This window comes from Anser cygnoides, chromosome 1 (assembly GCF_040182565.1).
Source record: "Anser cygnoides isolate HZ-2024a breed goose chromosome 1, Taihu_goose_T2T_genome, whole genome shotgun sequence".
NCBI classification, from domain to species: domain Eukaryota; kingdom Metazoa; phylum Chordata; class Aves; order Anseriformes; family Anatidae; genus Anser; species Anser cygnoides.
The window spans coordinates 202,650,872-202,671,872 of NC_089873.1; the positions used below are offsets into that span (position 1 = coordinate 202,650,872).

Here is a 21,001-nt window from a genome sequence, read left to right on the forward strand (position 1 = left end):
AAGATCATCTAGTCCAACCTCTGACCTAACACTAACAAGTCCTCCACTAAACCATATCACTAAGCTCTACATCTAAACGTCATTTAAAGACCTCCAGGGCTGGTGACTCAACCACTTCCCTGGGCAGCCCATTCCAATGCCTAACAACCCTTTCAGTAAAGAAGTTCTTCCTAACATCCAACCTAAACCTCCCCTGGTGCAACTTTAGCCCATTCCCCCTCGTCCTGTCACCAGGCACGTGGGAGAACAGACCAGTCCCCCACCCCCCTACAGCCTCCTTTAAGGCTGAGAGCAATAAGGTCACCCCTGAGCCTCCTCTTCTCTAGGCCAAACAACCCCAGCTCCCTCAGCCGCTCTTTGTAAGACTTGTTCTCCACTTCAGAACTACTAGGATATGAAAACACGTCAGTCAGGTCCCTTCTTATAGTGAACTTGTTTCCCTCCATTAGCTTTTATCTTTCTATTCACCCTGACCTTGACTATCTGTTGTGCTAACACCAGGGCCGGTACCAGAGACATCCCAATATTGACCAGGACATCTTGGTAATGGGGCCTTTCCCAGAGTTTTGGGAGGGACTTGTGTCTAGTTAGCAAGAGAGAGACACATGCCAGTTCCAGCAAGCTGTTGAGCACCTCGGTCCAGCAGGGATATTTAATATTCCCAGCCAAAGACTGAAACCCTGATAACTGGAAAACTTTTGCCCTAAAAATAGATTTTTTCACATTGTTGGATTCATGTAGCATTTTATATAATTACAGCCCTTGTTGGAAAATTTATGTTCTACAGATCTGGCTTGTAAATCCTACACTTTACAGTACTACTGTGGCTCTGTTATAAGCCCTGACTGCTGAGTCCAATACTTATTATTGGGGAAAAGGTGGAAAACAAATCCACACTTTTGAAAGTGTTCCATAATATCACAGCGTTTTAGCAAATTCTGCACTGTTACTTTCATCTGGGGATTTATCACAGTGCCTACACACATCAATATCTGGCCCATATGCATGTATTTTTTTTCAAATAAGAACACAAAATTGTGATCTCTTTTAATAGGAACACAGTTTTCTGGTGTGAGTAATCATTTGGGGAAGCAGTCTTTCTGTCGTGTGATGTAAAAATGAGTGACTTTTGCTGAGGGAATATTTTTGGTCCTTTTTGAAAATCTCTCTCTCATATTACATTAAGGTGATCTTCAGGAAACTGACAGTGCCATTCTGCATTATGGTACCTCAGGGCATAACTTCATACTGTTTTTTCCCCATAAGGCAAAGCAAGCAGAAGCTTTTTTTCCCTGTGCCTGGCGGCCTGTCCCCTATACCCTTTGTTGGAACATCGTAATATAGACCACTGAAATAATCTGTTTTGGAAAGCCACCATCTTCCGTTGTTTTTGTACAATCTCAGTAGCACTCTGTTTTCCTAATGCAAGAAGATAATCAAGTGGTTTTTCCCAATTTACCATCACAGGGAATCACAGTGTACTCCTAGTCCCACTATGAGATCCCACGGACCGTATCTGTGGTGTGGAGCAGTTCTGCAAGGTGCACACAACCTCCTTCCAGCAAGGCTGGGACTAGCAAGCCCATCCTTGAAGCAACCCCATGGCTTGCAAGGTGAAACCCCTAAGGCAGGTTCAAAACCTTCCTCAAGAGCACTAGCAATGCCTGCAGACACTCAGCACTGTCCACACCAAGGTAGCTTGCCTCTTAGATTTTCTAAAGATATTCTCTTCTCTTTTTTTTTAAGGAATGCAGGTGTTAGCAGTCTGGGCAAGCCTCCAACACAGGTAATTACATTCAATCATCTTGTATTCTCCTTGCAATTGATCTTAATAGCCATGATGTGACAAGAGTCCATAGACAGTCCTGCAAGTAGACAGCAGCACTACTATATTATTTAAAGCTTTAAACACTAGAATTTAAATACTAGAGTGCATGTGCAGAAAAAAAAAAAAAAAAAAGTGCTTTACATAGGGAAGGACTGGAAAGAAAATAAATTGTGTGGGGAGGAAACATGACAGAGCTGGGAAGGCAAAAATTACAGCATTTCAATGTTCTCCCTAACAAGGACAGAGGATCTCTGCTGATGATGTAGGTTGGGCACTCAGTCCCCAGGCTGATTTGCCATCCTGGTGAGAATAAGGCAGATGGCAGAGTCCCTCATGGGAGACACTGCTCACAGGAGTCCTGAGGACTTAGCAGTGAAAAAGGCTTAAAGCTCTCACATCCAAAGCACAAAGTCATCTTCACCTTTTCCCCTGCTAATGAAAGCATTTCAGTTCCTGGAGAAAGGTAAATTTTGGAAACAGCTCCTCCAGGACTGCAGGACCAAAAGCTGTGAAAACAGGAGCCCTCCTCCCACCGCCGATGGCACAAACTCCATGTGGCGTCCTGGCACTCACGCGTCGGTGCCACCAGGAAACGGTGCTTTCCGAACAAAACCTGGGTGAGAAGAGTTCTTGTTTGAGCATAAATCCCTGATTGCCTCCAAACAAACGGAAAGCTTGTGGTTAAATACATGGTAAATGTGGGTTATTTCCAAACATCCACAGCTCTCTGTTTGATCTGAATGAAACACGTCTGCCAGAGACAGCTGCTTCCAGTCTGCTTGCTGCCAATGATATTTACAATCTCTCTCCCTCTCTGCATTTCTGTCATTTTTTTTTCCTTCTTTCTTCTCTTGTTTTTGTCTTTTATCAAGGTTTTTACCGGAGACGTAACACTCAAATCCTCCTAGATTAAAATCATACCAGTCCCCTTGGGCTAAATAAGCATCCTTGGCTGCATAGTTCCACTGAATCCCATGGGTATGGGCCATTTTATGGGCTTTAAGACATTGACTTGTTCACCTGGGCCTGGACCCAATACATGGATTCAACAAGCTGAGGAGTGCAAGGTCGATGCTCAGATGGTGAAATTTCTGACCCTGTTTCACTTGAAAAAATAATTCTATTTTTCACATCTTACCAGCTTGATGCCATCCGAGATTTGTTTTTCAGGTGGTTCTAAGAGCATGGTTTGTGCGTCACTGGTGAGAGGACTCTGGAAAGAAAAGGGGGGAGAAGAAGAAATTCTGCAGTTAATCAGCCTCAGTAAGCATTCGATCTGCTCAGCCCATTGTGTATTTTAGGAGACCAATAAATATATGTTATGAGAATTCTAGACACAAAAATTGAGTGTTTTTGTAAGCATAAAAAATTGCCGCTTGTGCAGGCTGGTTGCCTCTTAGAGCTAAAAAACTAGTTTGATCTATGAGACAACACTAATTGTGGGTTTGGTTCAGCCTGAAGGCACACTTGTAGGGTACAGTGGAGAATTTGCCCCCTTGAATGCATTGATGTTGGGAACTCGACTAAGCTGGATTGTGGATTGTCTTCATGCAATGGCTCACAATTGTTTTACTGCAGCATGAGTTCCTGCTCATCAGCTCACCCACAGCATCTGACCACAATCACAAGAGCAAAGTGAGTGCAATTGCATCATGGCAGCTGACACACTTTGCTCAGTCTTTGGAGCATATGCCTAGAAGGTAAACTGCAGTAATTCAGTTTCTTGCCATTATCTGCCAAGAACAGCAGTGTAAGCTTTGCAAAAGACACTAAAGGAGTTAGGTTTTCAGTTCTCACTGGGATTTGTATGCCCTGATTTTTAAGGGCCTTTGGAAAATATCAGAAAAAAAAAATATATATATATATACAAGGAAGGATCCTAACTAACTGGGAAATTTATATCTACAAAGTTTCCAATTCCGAGCAGACAAGGAGGTTTTATTGTATGAGGTCTTTATTATCTTAGAAAGCCAAATTCCTTTCTAATATGTAATTTAATACAGAATAGCTCCTATTTAAGTCTATCCTGGATTCTTCTTCTGAAATCTGCAGATATATTTTGGCTTTAAGTTACGACAGTAAAGTAAGAGTAAAGTAGGCTAGAAATGTAAAGGTGTTAATCAGCAACATCATTCATTTGATTCAGTATTTATTAGCTCATTTATTATGGCTGTTTGTGCTGATATTTGCTTTTATTTTGGTTAGATGTAATGCCTTGGACTTAATTGTTAGCTGTATTTGACATCACTGATGATAAATGCCTTTAACTTCAACAGTGTAAAGCAGGGTTGGGCTTACAAAAGGATTTATGAAACATAAGACCGATGATGTCAGGCCATTGCTTTTGTGGAAGATGGCCTGTACCTATGGCTATCCTGCCTGCCTTTCTCCAAATCCTTTTGGAAATTAGGCTTTCACTGTATGGAAATTAATTGAGCCTTACTGTCTTGTATACTACATATACTGCATTTCCCTGGACCCACATTCAAATTCTGTGTTGGAATGAGATCTGAGCAAATACCAGCACCTTCTCCCCCATGTGATGTTGTAGCATATGGGCTACTGGGGAACCATAACTCTTCCTGGTCAGGTCCACAGCATGGAGTTAGGAAGCACTGAACCTCAGGGGGTATCTGCTTCACAGCTCAGACAATCATCAGGCCGTTTTAGCAACACCCTAACCCCATTGACTGCCACTCCTGCTCCTGACAGTCCCAACCTTTTAAGCTGCTGATCACCTAAAATGAGCTCTTTATGGTTCCAGAGGAGGATGAGGAGATCCAGTGATGTGTATAGTCTTATATATGGCCTGTTCCTTGTTAAACTCAACAGGAGATGCACCTGCCCCTCCTACACGGCTGTGCCGCAGGTAACACACCTGCATTGTTGTTTCTCAGAGGTTCCCTAAAATAAATGTACGCATTTTTTAATACGAAATGTCACATTCCTGGCAGAAAGTGCATACAGATTGTCTTTTGAAGTGCTTGCAAAGAATGCATGAATAACAAACTAGAGGGGGTGTGTTTTTTTCTTTAAGTTCTCCCATATCTGTGACTAAGTGGTGGAGCATTAGCAAAATTTAGAGAGGGATCTGAAACATGGCACCGTATCTGAGGTTCATTTGTAGAAGGTAAAGTAGCATATGTTATGAGTCAGTTAATCTCTTTAGGGCTTTATCCAACACAAATTAGGTTCTGTGGTCACTGAGTCACAGCAGGCTGTGGGCCGCTGTAGCCTTGGAGCTTTATTCTGATTCAGCTGCCAAGAAATGAACTGCTCTGTGGGCGCAAAAATTGGCTTACGCTCTGTGAGCTGCAGCCAGGCATGCGCGCATTCAAAGGCTGCTCCTCTCTCCACCTACAGCTACATGATTTCTTTCTCACCTGCTCTCCAGCAACCCAGATGCTAAGACACAGACTCTGCAAAATAAAGGAGGTGTTCATTCAGTCTCATTAGAAATCAGCAAAGGTTTTAAAAGATGTGGAAGCCCTCACTGTTTTGGCTATTTACAACTAGCCAAGGCAAATGCACTGCACAAGGATTAGATCTGTATTGCTGCTGGAAGCAGGAATTGTCTTTTTTTTTTTTTTTTCCCCTAACATATTTGGCACCAGTCTAAAACCAAAGATAGTACAACATCAATAAAATAAAATGTCTTTGGTTTCCTAAGTGGACAAAAGGAATTGAGAGGCATATCTCTAATTATAACTAATGTGTCAAAGAGGTTTGAAAATCTCATTCTTAAATCCCTTAAGAAAGGAACAGACCAAATCCCGGGGAATCCACAAGTGCTCACACATGGGTATCAGGATTTCTGGTCCTATGTACAACTTTCTCCTTCCCCATTAATTCCTTGACCTTAGTAAAGTACTTATGATTTCTGCGCTATATATTAAACATTATAAATAAGGCAATAAATATTTGCCTATGTTACAGCAGTAGCACTGAGATCAAATGAGTACTTACTCTTTGCACAAACTACAACAAAAATCAATTTATTGTTGCCATATTTATTGTCGCCATGTTATTTATTAATGCCATCCATATGAATTAATGACTATTAAAAGCATCACTTAGTCATCTTCATTTCTAATCTCTAATTCGTTTAAGTGAACTTTCATGAAGAAGTGGTTCTTTCTGATATGTTGAAGTATGAAACATAATGGATGTGCACAGCTGTGACATCCTGAGCATACCAAACATTACCTTTGCATCGATAGCAAGAAAATGTTGTCACCACAGCTTTACAGTAACCACAACTTGGCCAGAAGTATTGTCAGAGGAAGACAGACACTGGACTAAATCCCACCCTCTTACAAACACATTGAGAACTCGTTTCAGGACACCTGGGGCAAGAGCTGAAGAAACAGGCAGACTGTTGACATATTATTTCAACAGAGCAACCCCCAGCCCTGCCTTGCCTGTCTGCAGTCAAGCGCCTAAAGCTGCGATGATGCATGTCTTGGACTCCTGCATCCCAGCTCAGGTTCAAGCACATCTCTTGCTTAGGGCCACTTGGGATTCAAAAACTTGGTGTCTTTTCATGTAAAGCAATCTGAAAGATCTGATCTGGTGGGTGTGCTCGGATCACACTCACATGCTGGTAGCCCTGACTTCAGCATGAAGCGTGGTAGCCACCACCACTTCAGCTCAAAAGCACAGCCAGAAGAAGAAGTGCCTTTTTCTTAGTGCTTGGCACCTTAAAGACGTGCCATATGTAGGTGCAAAATGACCACCCACAGCATGATTTACAGCTAAGAAAGGCAGAGATTGTACTTATCAGAAAGAGAATGGAACGAGGAGGCTATTTGTGCCTTTCTTCCTTGCTTTACTGCCAGGGTCCAAGCATCCTGTGTTCATGCAGGATGGTACCACAGCTTCCCAAGTCCATTCCTCATAAATAGCACTGACTGCAAAGTATAAAGTGCAGGACAAATGTAACTGTAAAACAAGGATCTTCCTTAGTCAGCATTTTTACCCTATGTATACAGCAGATATGCAGCAGCCTAAAAGAATCTGTGGGCTACTGAACCCAAGTATTATAACCTGAAAAAGAAATCTAGTAGGTTACTTATGTATTTCCATATTTCCAACTTTAATTTGGCAAAACATATGCTTTATTTGTGAGTAATTTGGAATTATTCTACTCTGTACCCAATAGCAATTGCAGAAATATACTCTAACTTAAATGTGTGCATGTGTTTAAGGGCTTTTTTTTTTTTCCTATCAGAGCCTGTGGGACTGGCCCTCATACATCCCTTTTGCTTCACTGCTAGAATCAGTTTGTAAATATTTGGTCTGGCGTTGGTAACCCTTCATGACATTCTTCATCTGCAGAAGCCAAAACTTACACAGAAGAGGTTGTCTTTTGGCAAGTCATAGCTTGAGACAATCACAAACTAAACTTTATTTACTAGTGCATTTGCTAGAGTTTTCTGCCATCGGTAAGGAGTGCTTATCTTCTCCTTTTTGTATACATTATACACAGTACCTCTACTTTTGCTTTAAAATAAGAGCAAGAAAAAGGAAGGCTTTCAGCCTTTGCAGTGGAGCTGGTAAACTGCAGCTCCGTCATGTGTATTCGTTCAGCATTAGATGTTGTGTACCCCCTGCAATTAATGCAGCTACAAGAGCAGTGGCAAAAACATAACACAAAATCATCCACATGAAACATAAAAGAGCCTAATCATTTAAGAATGTTGCTTTTAAATCTATATTAAGCACTGTCCAGGGAAAAAACATTTCCTGAGCCCTATTCACTTTGCAGTTAAATCAAAATTAGGATATGATAAAATGGTTCTTATCAATTAACTTTTACTTTAATCTTTACAGACCTGATGGAGAAAATAGATAGTGAATCCCAAAACATAATTCTAAGTAACCACTAAGGACAGGACAGGACAACAAGATTCAGCAGCGCAAGCAGCGGGTTTGGATGAGGTCACTGGAAAGAGTGGAGGTTTTAGTGCAGAACTATGTAGTAACCAGTTGGTGGGGGCTACCTGAACACTGTGCTCACAGCAACACTGCTAATCATATGTGATTTCTTGTTATGGCTCTTCCTTTCATCACCAGGGTAATATGGAAGGAGCCTTTGATTAAGACCTTTGATTAAATGGAACTGGAATGTGAGAGGGTGAGAATACAGACGATAAAACCTTGCCTTTTTTTTTTTTTTTTTTAAATTGCTCACCTAGCATTAAGCCTCCAAATCCATACTTAGAGGGGACAGAAAAAAAAAATCAAAATACATTCTTTCTCAACAGCAAACTAGGGGCTGGATTGAATAAACATTTTTATGGTAAGCATTTGCTTTCCCTAATAAGAAAATCTTGATTTTTATGTAGGAGTAAAAAATCAAAACTCCCAAATCATCAATGTGTTCAGGTTCTTAGTATTCAGTTATGAGATGCCTAAAGCTTCCCACGAATATTTCATGTCTGTTTTACATGAAAAGCAAAAAACATTTTCCTCTAACTCTGTTATTGAGATACCCAGGGTGAGTTTACTGAGGACCATGAGAAGATGAGCCCGAGCCCCTTCCAGTAGCACTACCTGGTGCAGCCATGGCATCAGGGTGGTGTGACAGGGAAGGGGAGGGGTATCCAACAGGCTCTCACCTCCATGCACATCCCTGCTGCCCCAAGCCCTAAGCTTGGCATTGAAGCAAACTAATTTCCTGGCAGGGAAACCAACAGGACATGGCCCTTTGTCCTAAGAATTTACCTGTTGCTGTTTTAGGTTCTCAGGCTTGAATCAGTCTGAGATACACATAACCAACATGGGAAGTCACTAGCTGGAAAAGGTGCCCATGAGGTAAATATCCCAAGGAACCAGCTTACAAGAAGGAGATCATGTAGGCTTCTGCAGTGGTCAGAGGTTTGACTGCTGTTCCTATCTTCAAAGAAACCACCTCTCTGCCTCCAGGGTAATGCTGGGATCCCTCCGCTTACCACATTTCAAGGAGTATGGTGTTGCACAGACACACAGAACAGCCTCCTTGTTAAAACCAAAAAATAATTTAGGGGGGATCTTGGCATAGGGCAATGCTTGCATGGGAAATAAAATCTCCCAGTGCAACAGCTGGTCCCTGGTGGTGACAGGAGTCTCCACTGCAAGAGTATCTGGTATCTGCAGCAGCATCTGCATATGGATAAAGAGACATCCCAAAGCTCTGTTCTGAACAGTTCTAATAAACCAGCTGGCCATAGTCCTATGTGACCATCCCAGCACATCCATAATTCTTCTTGACTACATACTAAAAATTGTTTTTTTTTGTGACAATTTTGTGCAAGAACAGCTTCTACTGAGTGTTTACTAATGTATTACCTATGTAGAATTTGTTTACTTCTAAAACAGGTAGGCGTAGGGGTATCTTTGGGATACTCCACTCTGGATGTTAACCTTTAAGCACACAAAGTGGACTAGACATAGCATGCCCTGAGCCAGGGAATATCTAGAATCGTCCTGGAGATCTCCTGTGAGAGCCAAATACGCAACTGTGAAGCTTCAGTCAATCACCAAGTCTGAAGCTGTTGTCTCAAGTTGTCCACTGTCCCAAACCAGCCCACTGTCTCCTCCCTGCAGGTGACAAGCCAGGAGCTCCTAGACCATGCAAGGAATTAACAACTTAGGTGCACCGGATTTGCACAGCCTTGATACCCAGCTAAACCACAATCTTAACTAAAGAGGAAACTTGATTTTCACACTCAAGCCTCACTTGCGTCCACAATGGTATTAAGCTGGATGCCTGTAGAAAGTCTTTGTGCCACAGGGTAGACTCCTGTTTCCCCATGTGTCTGCTTTACCACAACTTAACAACTCAGAAGTGTTGTCATGCATAGTGAGCATAGCATGCTGCGCTGGGTCTCCTTTCCCTTTGAAATGTAATCCAAAAGCCAGGAAAGAATATTCTGATTTTTACCTATCAGCATATAACTTTGTTCAAATTGGGTCAGACCATCATGCAAATATGTGAGGATCAGCCCATCACTGTGGAAAGAAAAACCTGGGGAAAAGAAATAGACTTAGGGATGACTTCATATTCCTTCAGGCTTTCATAGGGGCAGAGACAGAAAAAGAAGCAGCATTTGTAGTTTGGGGTCCTGGTTTGCATAGCATCTGAGCACCCAGATACACATTCAATATCACTGACGTTCGAGAAATTAGGCCAGAAATCACATTGCCCCTGCTCTGATGGGAGTGACAGGTTCCTTCTCAGATGACAGCTGAAATGCTCTCTCTGTGCTGGCAGGGCAGAGCCCTGGGCTTTTCATTCTGAATATATTTTTTACCAAAGCAACAGATTTGGGTTTGGTTACATCTTTTATGAGCACTTTTTCAATAAATTAATCAGAAGCTTCAGGGGATTTAAGGCTTTTAAAAGCAGATCAGTTCTTTTGCAATTCCCTTCTGAGAGCTTCAAAACTGGATTTCTTCCCATTCAATTTTTCATATTTCCATTTTGCAAAATTGAAGAGTCCTGAGCCAATGCAAAGACAGAGTCTGTGCTTGTTCTGTGATCTTATGTTCAGAGTCTTGAACAGAATTTGCCAAAGGCCTCACTGCCACTGTCCGTGGGGTTCGATGACTGCAGTAGGGAGAGAGAGAAGCACATTCCAACAGATGGGGGAATTACAGCAGATTTTTGGGTCTGGGGCCTGTAACATCGTTGATTCAAAGAGCTGTGTCAAGGAGTCACAGACACCACAGATCATAGATGCCTGAATCATGATTTGTCCTGATTTATTAAAAGTCTCTATGTACCACCATGCCTCAAATTGCCCCTCCAAGCTTGGACGAGGTGAATAATCAGCAGAGCTCATGCAATGCCTTCTGAGATACTCTGTGCACCTGGAAAGCACACTTTGGCTGCTCCTGATGGCTACAGTGAACTGCACCCATTGCTTTGAAGCTTCTTGCTATTGCTCAGGAAGCCATTTCAGAGTTAATAACTGTCTCATATTGAGAAATAAAGGGCACTGAGATGTTACAGAAGCCATCAATAGACTGAATGAGGGATAGCAGGTTCAGGCAGAGCCTGGAATGGCAGCTAGGGGTATACCCTCTGCTGTACTAAAATAGATGAAGGCGGTATATGCAGCTAGTTTTGAGCGCTTTCCTTGTCAGCTATTATGGTAGTACCCTTTTGTGTGGAGATACCCAAAGAGGATAACAGAAGCCTTACAATCCCACAAAAACAGCCTGCACATCATATACTGCATCATTTCAATGGATTTTCCATAAAACAGGTGCACAAAAGGCAGGTTATTTGGGGTCTTTTAGATCTTTTGCTGTTCACACAGTAAAAATCAAGGCAAAGGAGACACAAGGGCACAGTCATAGCTCATACAGCTTTTACAACAAATACACAAATGTGCCATTTCCAACTGTATATCTTCAGTCACTCTTGTCTGATTTCTGGTTGTTTGTATAATATATAGTGTCCTGTGGACCATCAGAGGTCTCAAAAGCACTTTGAAGTTCTACTGCCGAGATTCCTGACATGGACACAAAAGAGAAGTGAATATTGTTTCAGCATGGCCTTGATTCAAGCAAGTGTTTAGACAGAGTACTCACAGTAAGAAATAGTGTTTAAGAGCTTGAAAATCCTTGTTAATATTAATGAAAAGTACAAAAGACCTTTATAGCTATGCAAACAACAATTGTGGTACTGGAGGAGTGTTTAGACTGAAGACAATAGCGTGAAGGAAAATCATAAAATGAGCCTACAAGTTATGAGCAATGTTTAGTCTCCTGATGCTCCAACTCCCTTAGAAACTTTAATGTCTGACAGTTCCACGTTTGCTTTTTCTTTTGATTAATTTTTTTTTTCCCTAACAAGCACAAGACCTCAGTAGTCTTTAGCAGGAAATCTCACAAGACCCAAAGTCAATAAAAGCTGAAAAGGGTAATCGTGGTAAAGGCTTTTCTTTTAGAATCCCTTGGCCACAGACAAACTTTGCATTTGCCAAGAATATATACTGTAAGTAAGGGTGTTCATATGCAGTAGGGATAGAAAAGAACAGTCCAACAGATGTGGGTATCACAGCAGATCTTTGGATTTGGGGCCTGGAAGTCTATGGAAAATTTCTCAGGGATTTGCAGAGGGTAACTAAGAAATGCAGGGCTTTTGCCAGTAGGCTAGAATACAATATACAGAGGTCTACAATTCCACAGAAAATATCTTAGAAGTTCAGAACTGAAAGAAGTTGAAACCCACAGGAGTGGCGGTGGGACACATGAAAGAGAGATGGAATGTGTGATAATGTAAGTTATAAAATTGTTAATATCCAGAAACCTTAAAGAGAAACTAGTGTCCATGTACTCTTCATGAAAGATGACTAACAATTTGAGAACAAGCAGGCTAAGAAAAAAAGGGTAACAATTCATACATGCATCTGAAACTCATATTGTACTGGCACTTTATGTCAGCATGTAATATAAAAATAAGCTACAGTATAGACGGTCAAGGGACCTATATCTGCAAATAATGGATTACCCCAGAGGTGAACAAAATTTGGAATTCATCTTAAAGGAAAACGAACACATCAGCATTTGTTTTGTTGTTTGTGCTGCATGCTGACAAAAAAACTGAAATAAGAAAAATTTTATACAGATTTCCAGCAATATGAAAATTTTCTTTTGGCATCGTCATTTGGAATAAAATATTTTGACTGAAATTCAGTTGAACAGCTTCACCATTGATTACTGATATGATCTCACATGCTTTGTTTGGAATTACTTTAATATACCCGTAGGATGTCATCCATTATAATACCTCACCACACAGGCATTATATGTCAGGAGAATGATGCCTACATTCCCTTTCACAAAATGAGTGCTTTATCATCTTTTATGATGCACCAGAGTTGGATGATTTTTACCTTGAAACATAGAGCATACTCACAAGGAAATCTATTTCATCTTGTGAAAGAAAGAAACCATCCTTTGGACACCACTAGGTAGATCATCAGAGATGATAACCTCTCAAACTGCTGTCTCATGCACCAACACATACAGCAGGAACGCGGTGTGACAATTTCCTAAAGAGCAAACTAAATCTTGAGATGCAGCTCAACAGAATAAAACACTTTTACCTGGGCTGAACCTACCCAAACCAAATAATTTTACTGGACCTTTGAAAAGGCAAGATAGTTTGTTTTCTAAAAGAGAACTTAAAAAACAAAAATATTTTGACATTGTAGAAACAATGCTTTTAATCTAAAAATAATTCCAATAAGTTTTACTCGCAAATTATAACAAACCCCCAAATCAGTCTTTATTTACAGCTTTTGTTTTCATTTGGCACCATTTTTATGTGTGCAATAACTTTGTGTGAGTGATAGTAGATTTATATTATGTCCTTAAAAAGTATCGGCAGCTGCCATTTATCACGGAATTCATTAAATATCGTTCTTTCACCTGCAGGGAAGGAAATTACATTCCTTTATGGAAGAAAGTGCCTGATGGCAGCACCAGCTGACAGCCAGGACAAGTGAGAAGGAAGCTCAGCATGGCTGGTTTGTGTGGGCCATATCCAGCCCCACAAGTAGCAGGACAGGGTTTGCAAAGAGCCTTGGTGACTGAGCTTTGTATTGAGACAAAAGCCAACAGTGAACAGAAGAAACATTTTTGTGTGGGTGGCCCTGAGAGAGAGACAAAGTTACAGGTCCTTGAGGTACTGGATTTTAAACCGTGTTCAAAAACTGCCTCTAGTGGTTTCTGACAAATCTGAGGAAGCATAACTTTGTGGATATTCATTGTAAATAAGCAAGACAGCACCAAAAAAGCCTGTCTGATTCCTGTCATCAATTTCTCCTCTTAATGGAAACAACCTGGCCGGGCCCCAAATGCTAACTGTTCAGGTCAGAGGGACAACAGTATAAATGTTTGCAATAAAGGACTTCTGGGCTCAGAACACATTTGTTTAATCAAAAAGATTTGTGAAGTGATCAAAGAAATTACTCTAGCAAAAGCCATACAGTTTGTAGAGATTAGGCAAGTTGTCCGGGCCTAGCAGCAGAACCATCTTTAAAGCCCACCGCTGTAAATCCCGCTGCTTTCAGCAGAAATTAGGGGTGCACTTAACAGTCAAGATCTACAATACTTAAAAGGACAATCTTGTACAAATGCTTTCTGGCCAAAGCAGCTGTAGGCCAAAATTCTGTTTGCACAAAGAAGTCAGGAAAGAGTTATGGACAATAACCACGTTTGTAAAATCAAGATAACGGGCAACAAGCTAAAACATGAAAAGAGATGCAGTTCTCTTAATGAATGACTTCTATTTATTTATTTATTTATTTATTACAAATTGTCAGTCTGCTGCTGATTTATGGACAGATAGGTATGGAACATAAAATGATCCCTGACATATGGGAAGAGCAAATTCTTTATTGTGTGAATATTAATCACACCTTTATTTTGCTTTTTTCCACTTCTCCTGCTTTCTGCTCATCTTTACTGGAGTGAGTAAAAGTAATTTAAATATTAAAAAAACATCGGCTCAGATTGAGATCCATGCTACAGTTAATCACAATGTGTTCTCTTTACCAGTCATAGTTTTCACTCTGGGCATGCCTTATGTGTATACATTAATGACGCTGCCAGTGACCTGGATAGCCAGAACAGCCCTACAGATTTAGAAGTGATGCTGTAACATAAAGGAAGTACATCTGAGTAAACAAGACTCTGACATGTCTATTTGAAATCCAATTGTTTCTTTACTGAGTGGGAAAAACTATGTAGCTCCATTTATTTTGAAAGAGTGTCAGAACACAGCTAGATGAATGGAAAACTTCATGCGAAGCGCTTTTTCTTCTATGCACACATACTTTCATGTTACCAGCTTATACAGGTTCTCTGAACAAACACAGCCCATTAAAAAAGCTCCCCCTTCCAAGCAGTACCGCGTTTGGATAATACTTGTAAAAGGACCTGTGGGAATGGGAAACCAAACACTAGAGATGCCAATGCCTGTCACTTCAGAAAGATTCTGGCTGAATTTTCAAAACAGCAAAGTGTCAGAACCACCTGAACACCACTGACTAGAACGGGACTTCGGCTCCTTTGAAATGTTCAGCTTTGTGCTCAGTCACTCGACGGAGAGACTTTTTACCACATCAGAGAGAATACAGGAGAAGGGGAGGAGGGAATCAGGACCCGAATCTAAATTTCTGGCACTGCAAATCATGTTTTGCATTAAATTGCTTAATGTTGGTTAATAAGGTGATCGATAATTAAAGGCATTCTGATGGGAGTGCTGCGAAAAATGGAATCACCTTCTTACTTTCCATTCCTCTGAAGATCAGTCCTTGTTCTTGTTGTTCATTTTGCAGTTTGCCAGGGAAAGGCCACACAGTGAGAGCTGAAAGAATTATCAAGTAGAATGATTAATGTCGTGAATATGATATGTAGGGAGAGCTTTATCATGAGGATATATAGAAAAATCCTACAGCAGATGATATCCGGGCAGTCCAATCTGAACTGTACCCACCATGGAAATATTAATGACTTTAACTGATATTTTGCATTTTGAATGTCTTTCAAAAGTGCCCTCTCAGAACTGGAAAGGACTTGGTGTCATTTTGTAATTTACACAGCAAAGAGACTTTGTTCATCTGCAGTGTCAAAGGTAATTGTTGGGGTAATGAGATTTTAGATCAGACATTTATCCAACTAAATAAACAGACTACATTCAGCTTGTGAAAATGGCCAAGAGATTAATTTGAAATGTGCAAATGAAGGAATGGCATCTGGAGGAAGTATTAAGTACTGCAATGTGCAGGAAAAACTGCACAGTCAGAAAAGCCAGAAACCTTTCTATTGCGTGGTGTCAATTCCACAGATCCAGAGGTTGGATCCCCTAGGTATACCAGGCAGCTTTCAACCATTCAGACTAACAGAGTAATTGATAGCAATAGCTGGTTGTCAACTTTGACGTAAAGCATGAACAGGGGAGAAGACACTTTTCTGGAAGACTTCACAGGTGAGGAGAAGAAGGGAACGTGGGCTGGAAGCCCAGCCTGTGCTCCTGCCATGTGCTGGAAGGCGAGCAGCGAGCACAGAACTGCCTGCCCTTCCCTTCATCTGCTGCAGCCTGTCTCATTCTGCTCTGCTCTCCTCTTGCTGTCCATCCCACTCCATATGGTTTGCTCCATGCCTTCTTCTCACCCTCGCCACACCAGTTTCCATTCAGGCTCCTCGCCCCAATCCTTGCTGTCAGTGACCAGCCACGTCCAGTTCCCATTTCCCTGCTCCATCTCCTGCTCCAGGCTCCTTGCCTGGTTGATCCCAGGTCCCTCCCAACTTGGATCCTTGTCCAGTGCATCCCCACCTCACCTCCAGTGCACCAGAGACCTGCTCCTTGCCTTCTAATTCCAACCCATATCCTCTGGGTCCTGTTTGCACTCATTCTTCATCATTTCCTTGTCCAGCCCCAGTAATTCTGCTGCGTTTGTGTCCACCCCCCGTACCATAGTCCAGGTCTGCTGGAAGCTGCTGCCCTGGGAACTGCTAAGGCACAAAGATATTAGGAAGAGTACAGGAAGGACAAAGTTCATGTTTTCCTTTCTGGTACCCTGCACACCCTGTCCCCAAGCAGACAGTGCTGCACTTACAGGCACAGTCTTATTACAGGAAGTATCAGATATTCTTAGCAGAATAAAAATACGAAACAACAATAAATTGTGCATCCCATCTCCATTACTGAGATATTTCCATCCTTGCTGGAATACTTTAGAGCCCTGCTGCTTAGGCAGAAAGGGTGTGTATAAATAAGACCCTTTTGGAAAATTTCCTGGACACAAACTGCCATCTTAAGTTTACTCACAGGAGCTCGAGGAGAGAGCTACAAATGCAAGAGGCAGCCTTTTTGAGAAAAACAGCCAAAGCAGATCAGTAAAATTCACCAGAGATACTCTGAAAGCACCAGAGGTTTTCCTGAAAGGGAGCAGAAGTGGATTTAAAGGCTGAAGAGGAAGAATGTGGTATGCTGAGCCATGGAAACACTGGGGAAAATGAAGAGACAGCCAGTACCTCCAAACCTTCAATAAATTTTATTTTACTGCTGACACAAGAGATATCAGGAAAGGAAGTTGGGAAAAGCATTGAGGGATAGCATGAAAGAAAAGGGGCTTGCCCTTGGCATCACAGAAGTATTCTGCTTTTCTCAGAAACTATTTTACCAGCTCCCCTGCAATGTTCCCTCTCCCCTCCCCAGCAGCAAAAGTTGATTTGTGCAATCTCTTCTTAGGGGTTGCAGAGGATCCTATATCTCCCTTCTGGTTCTTAAGGGATCAGTATCTTGCTTCTTCTTTATAGACCTTTCTTCCTTAAAGGGACTTTTTCCCCAGACCCAGCAATACTATAAACGCAGAAGAATCAGAGCCAAGCTAACATGTTGAAGACATCAGTATACGTAATATTATGGAAACCTACATTTAGGGAATGCACAGAAACTCAGCTCTGCCTGGGGATATGCTACATAAATAAGAGCTGTGACATTTTAAAGTTGGTGGTCTCAACTTAGACTGAGAATAGAAGTAGTATGACTGTCTATCACTCCTCTCCCTGTATACAGAACCCTGGCTGAACAGACACATTTTGGTAGGAGTGATGACTCAGAATAACTCCAATTTCTACTTGTGGGACCAATCATGTCTCCGTTGCCCCTGCCAGTGGACGATGTAGCTTTCATTTGACAGGAATTTCTGCCAAGATGACAAAAGGATTGTTCCTATTCCTCCGCTATGAGAAAAGCTGTGCTTGTGTGGCAGCATGTATTTCTTTGGAGAATGAACTGATGCAATCCCCACGAGTTTGCCTGTGAACCTTCCTGGTTTTTTTCTCTATGCTGGAGGACATTTGCATAAATATAATAAGCAATACAACATTATGAGTTTAAGAGAGAAACTGCATGCTGTGTTTTTCAGTTCACCAAAGGCCATATCCTTTGGCAGGGATAAATCTCCTGATGCTTTTCCTCAAGAGCTCAGAATGCTGAACAATAGAAAATTAACAAGGTAACTTTCCCCAGATGACAGGTGAAGTTACATTCCTTAAGCTAGTTTTTCCTTTTCAAGCTCATACATTAAATGCGGAAGCATGATATGAAATAAACAGCAGTGAGGCTGAGCTAGCAACACTGAAAGAGCATTCATACTGTAAACTTAATGTTGCATGAACTGAGATTTTCTGCATTTATTTTGTAAACTGCTTGTGTTTAGTCCTTTTGCCCTTGTTAGGTGGGACTGGCAATCTGTGCTCAGAAAGGACCCAGAACGAAAACAGGAGAGAAGTCACGGTCTGCAGTGAGACCGAGCAAGCGTGTGCATGGCAGCAATGTACACTGTGCCATGATCTCTGCCCAAGAATTTCCCAGCCTGTGATTACAAGTCTGAGCCTGTCACATTGTGCTATAACACCCACAATAGGCAAGCCCATACCCTGAAGAGAAATGGAAGGATCTTTGGGGGAAACTGAGGCACAAGAGGTGGAGTAACTGGTAAAGGTCATGCAGCAGATTTGCAGCCTGACTTTAAAGCTGAGTCTTGTACCCAGGCCACATTTCTCTGCTCTGCTTATACTACAAGATCCTGCTTCAAAGTTCACTGAAATTGAATAAAAACAAAACCGACAAATAAATAAATGATAAAACAAAACAAAACAAACTCTTGACTTAGCAGTCTTTGAACTTTGTTCTATAGCTCCAGGAATAAACACACAGATTATTCACAAACGTCTACGAGAGGTAGCAAAAATACCCTATTAATTTTATACTCATTAACTCGTTGTAACATGCTTGATTAATTAGTGTGTATCTGGAGAATGCTGCCATTAATGATGCTGACTCCCTTTCACTCAGATCAGAGTGCTATGGATCTGCTGGGGAACTGCCTCAGGGAAGCAGGGAGACTTGTGCCTTGTCAATATTTATTAGCTGTATTAGCAAACGTGTCTCCGAAAACAGGAAAATAACACTAGCGTTTGCCCCTTTTCCCATTTCCTCTTTGTATTCCACCCCCTACTTTTTTCATGGAAGAAGTGTTCTCTCAAATTGTGCCACCATTCATTGCAGAGCTGGCAAAATCCCCCATATCAGCAATTAAACAGGAAACATGAGAGCAGGCTCAGTGTTCTCCTCCGTTCTTTTAGGCAAGAAAATGTTCATGCTCACAGTTTTGCTGCGAACTGCTCAGCAAACAGACTAATACTCCAGAAGTAGGTAATCAATCCCTTTGGGTCAAAGATGAGAGGGAATGGCATCGAGGCTTAACCAGCAGCCCTGAAGCAGTTTGGCTGGTATTGGCTTCAGATTATGGCAATTCGGCTGTGAAGCTGAAAACCGGGTTTTGTGTGTTCTGTCCACACTTCACATAATCCTTGGCATGTTTTCTTTTCTTTTTTTTTTTTCTTTTTGTCTTTTCTTTTTTAATTTTCTTTTAGTTTATTTTTCTTTAAAGGGAAAAGCTTCATAAAATGCAAAGAGGTAAAATCATATTCCTTCTGGAGGTAAATGGCACATCTCATCAGAGAAAAAACACCTAACCTCTGACATGCGGGCAATGCTGGAAATGTCTATGTGAGACGGCAGGGTCCGTTCAGAGCAGAAATCCCATGAAAGTTGCAAAGTGCTTTACGCTGCTTTCTGTACCTGAAGGCCACAGGCCATCTTATTCCCAGAAAGCACAGTGTTTACTCTTGGAAACCTTAAGAATGAGTAAATGCTGAATTAAACTTCATTTTCTTTTAGCTTTGTGCTCCACCAGTTCTGTCTGCCTCTAGTAACTGCAATACCCACTCCAGCATCAGCTAAGAGCACCCCACAAAAACAAATACACGCAACTTCAAGTAGATAGCTTTTCCTGAGCACTCTTTTTGGTAAAGAGGAGGGATGCATAAGAAAGCTCTGTTTTCACACAAGTAGACACAATTTATTTTCAGCACTACCTGCATTCTCTGGTTAACAATGGCTGTAGATTAAAGCCTCTTTCCTGACTTGGAGTATTTGGGTTGTTGTTGGAGGACAGAATAAATTACAGAATGCTGGGAATTCAACAGAAACAAGTTTGCAGTGTCCAAGAGCATGATTTCTTTCCAAACAGCTTGGGGCTGGCAGACTGAGGAGACCCCACCAACCTTCAGCAAGCCAGAGCCCAGTGCAAATGCTGTAGGAGAAAAGCAAAGCAGCCTTTGGTACGAGTGCTGCTGCAGCCCCAAGCCCTTGTGGCCAGCTGTGGCAGGGCTGGGTGACTCCCAGTGACACTCCTCCACTTTTCCAGCCAGGATCCTGCCTCCTGGCATCCACACATTTCATCCAGAGACTGCTACCTGGACAGAGAGAGCAACTGCTGTCCCCTTTGCATGGCTTTCTTTGTGCTGGGGAGCAAGGAGAGCACCCTGGAACACCCTGGAAATAAATATTATTTTCCAAATGAAATGAACTTGTGGCTCCAGCTTACTTCAGTATGGAGAGAACTGCACATTCAAAGCAAAGGCATCCATTTGGTTTTATTTTTCACTTTTTAACTAAATCATCAGTAAAGAATTTAGTTCTTGTAGGAAGTATTTCCTAAACAAATCACATATGCCCATTGGCTCAGTGCATGCAGTGGTAGTATATGAGTAAATAAGGGGAGTGGAAAGGTTAAATTAATTCAGCAATCAGATGCTCCAAGCAAAGCTGAGGCCATCAAACAGAAAAAAAGGAAAAAAAAAAAAAAAAAAAAAAAACAGCTTCGAACCCCACAAATCCTACAATCGCAGCAGAGCAAACAAGCTAAACAGCCAGGGTTTAATTCTGTCATCACACCTGCTAATCTGACACTGAGATATTTTCTTTGCTGTTATTCCTGAATTACAGTACTGTAACACAGTGCAGAATCAGATGGAAAGATTGGGAACCTTTTATATGACTTAAGACTGCTTTTCTTATATATATTTATTTTACCTTTTTGATATCTATTGAAGATTTCACAACGTGTGACTCAGGCAATAAACTGAATCATAGATTAAAATACGCAATAGTGTCATGAACACTGCTAATCTCAGTTTACTAGCTCACATGGTAACTAAATCCCATATCATCCCTTCCAAAAATGAGTCAGGCAGATTAAATCTGACAGGACAGCATGGGGTAATTTGTGCTGTGGTAGCATGCAGTGTACTAGTTTT

The 21,001-nt window shown here is 41.5% G+C and overlaps 1 long non-coding RNA gene across 1 annotated transcript; it reads right to left on the minus strand.

Moving 5' to 3' along the window:
- Positions 1-2,456: 2,456 nt before the first annotated feature.
- On the minus strand, positions 2,457-17,725 carry LOC136789763 (uncharacterized). Its single transcript, XR_010828690.1, has 3 exons — positions 16,169-17,725; positions 15,109-15,194; positions 2,457-3,041 (listed from the first exon to the last, which is right to left on the minus strand). It is a non-coding gene; the product is annotated as an uncharacterized lncRNA (long non-coding RNA).
- Positions 17,726-21,001: the final 3,276 nt, after the last annotated feature.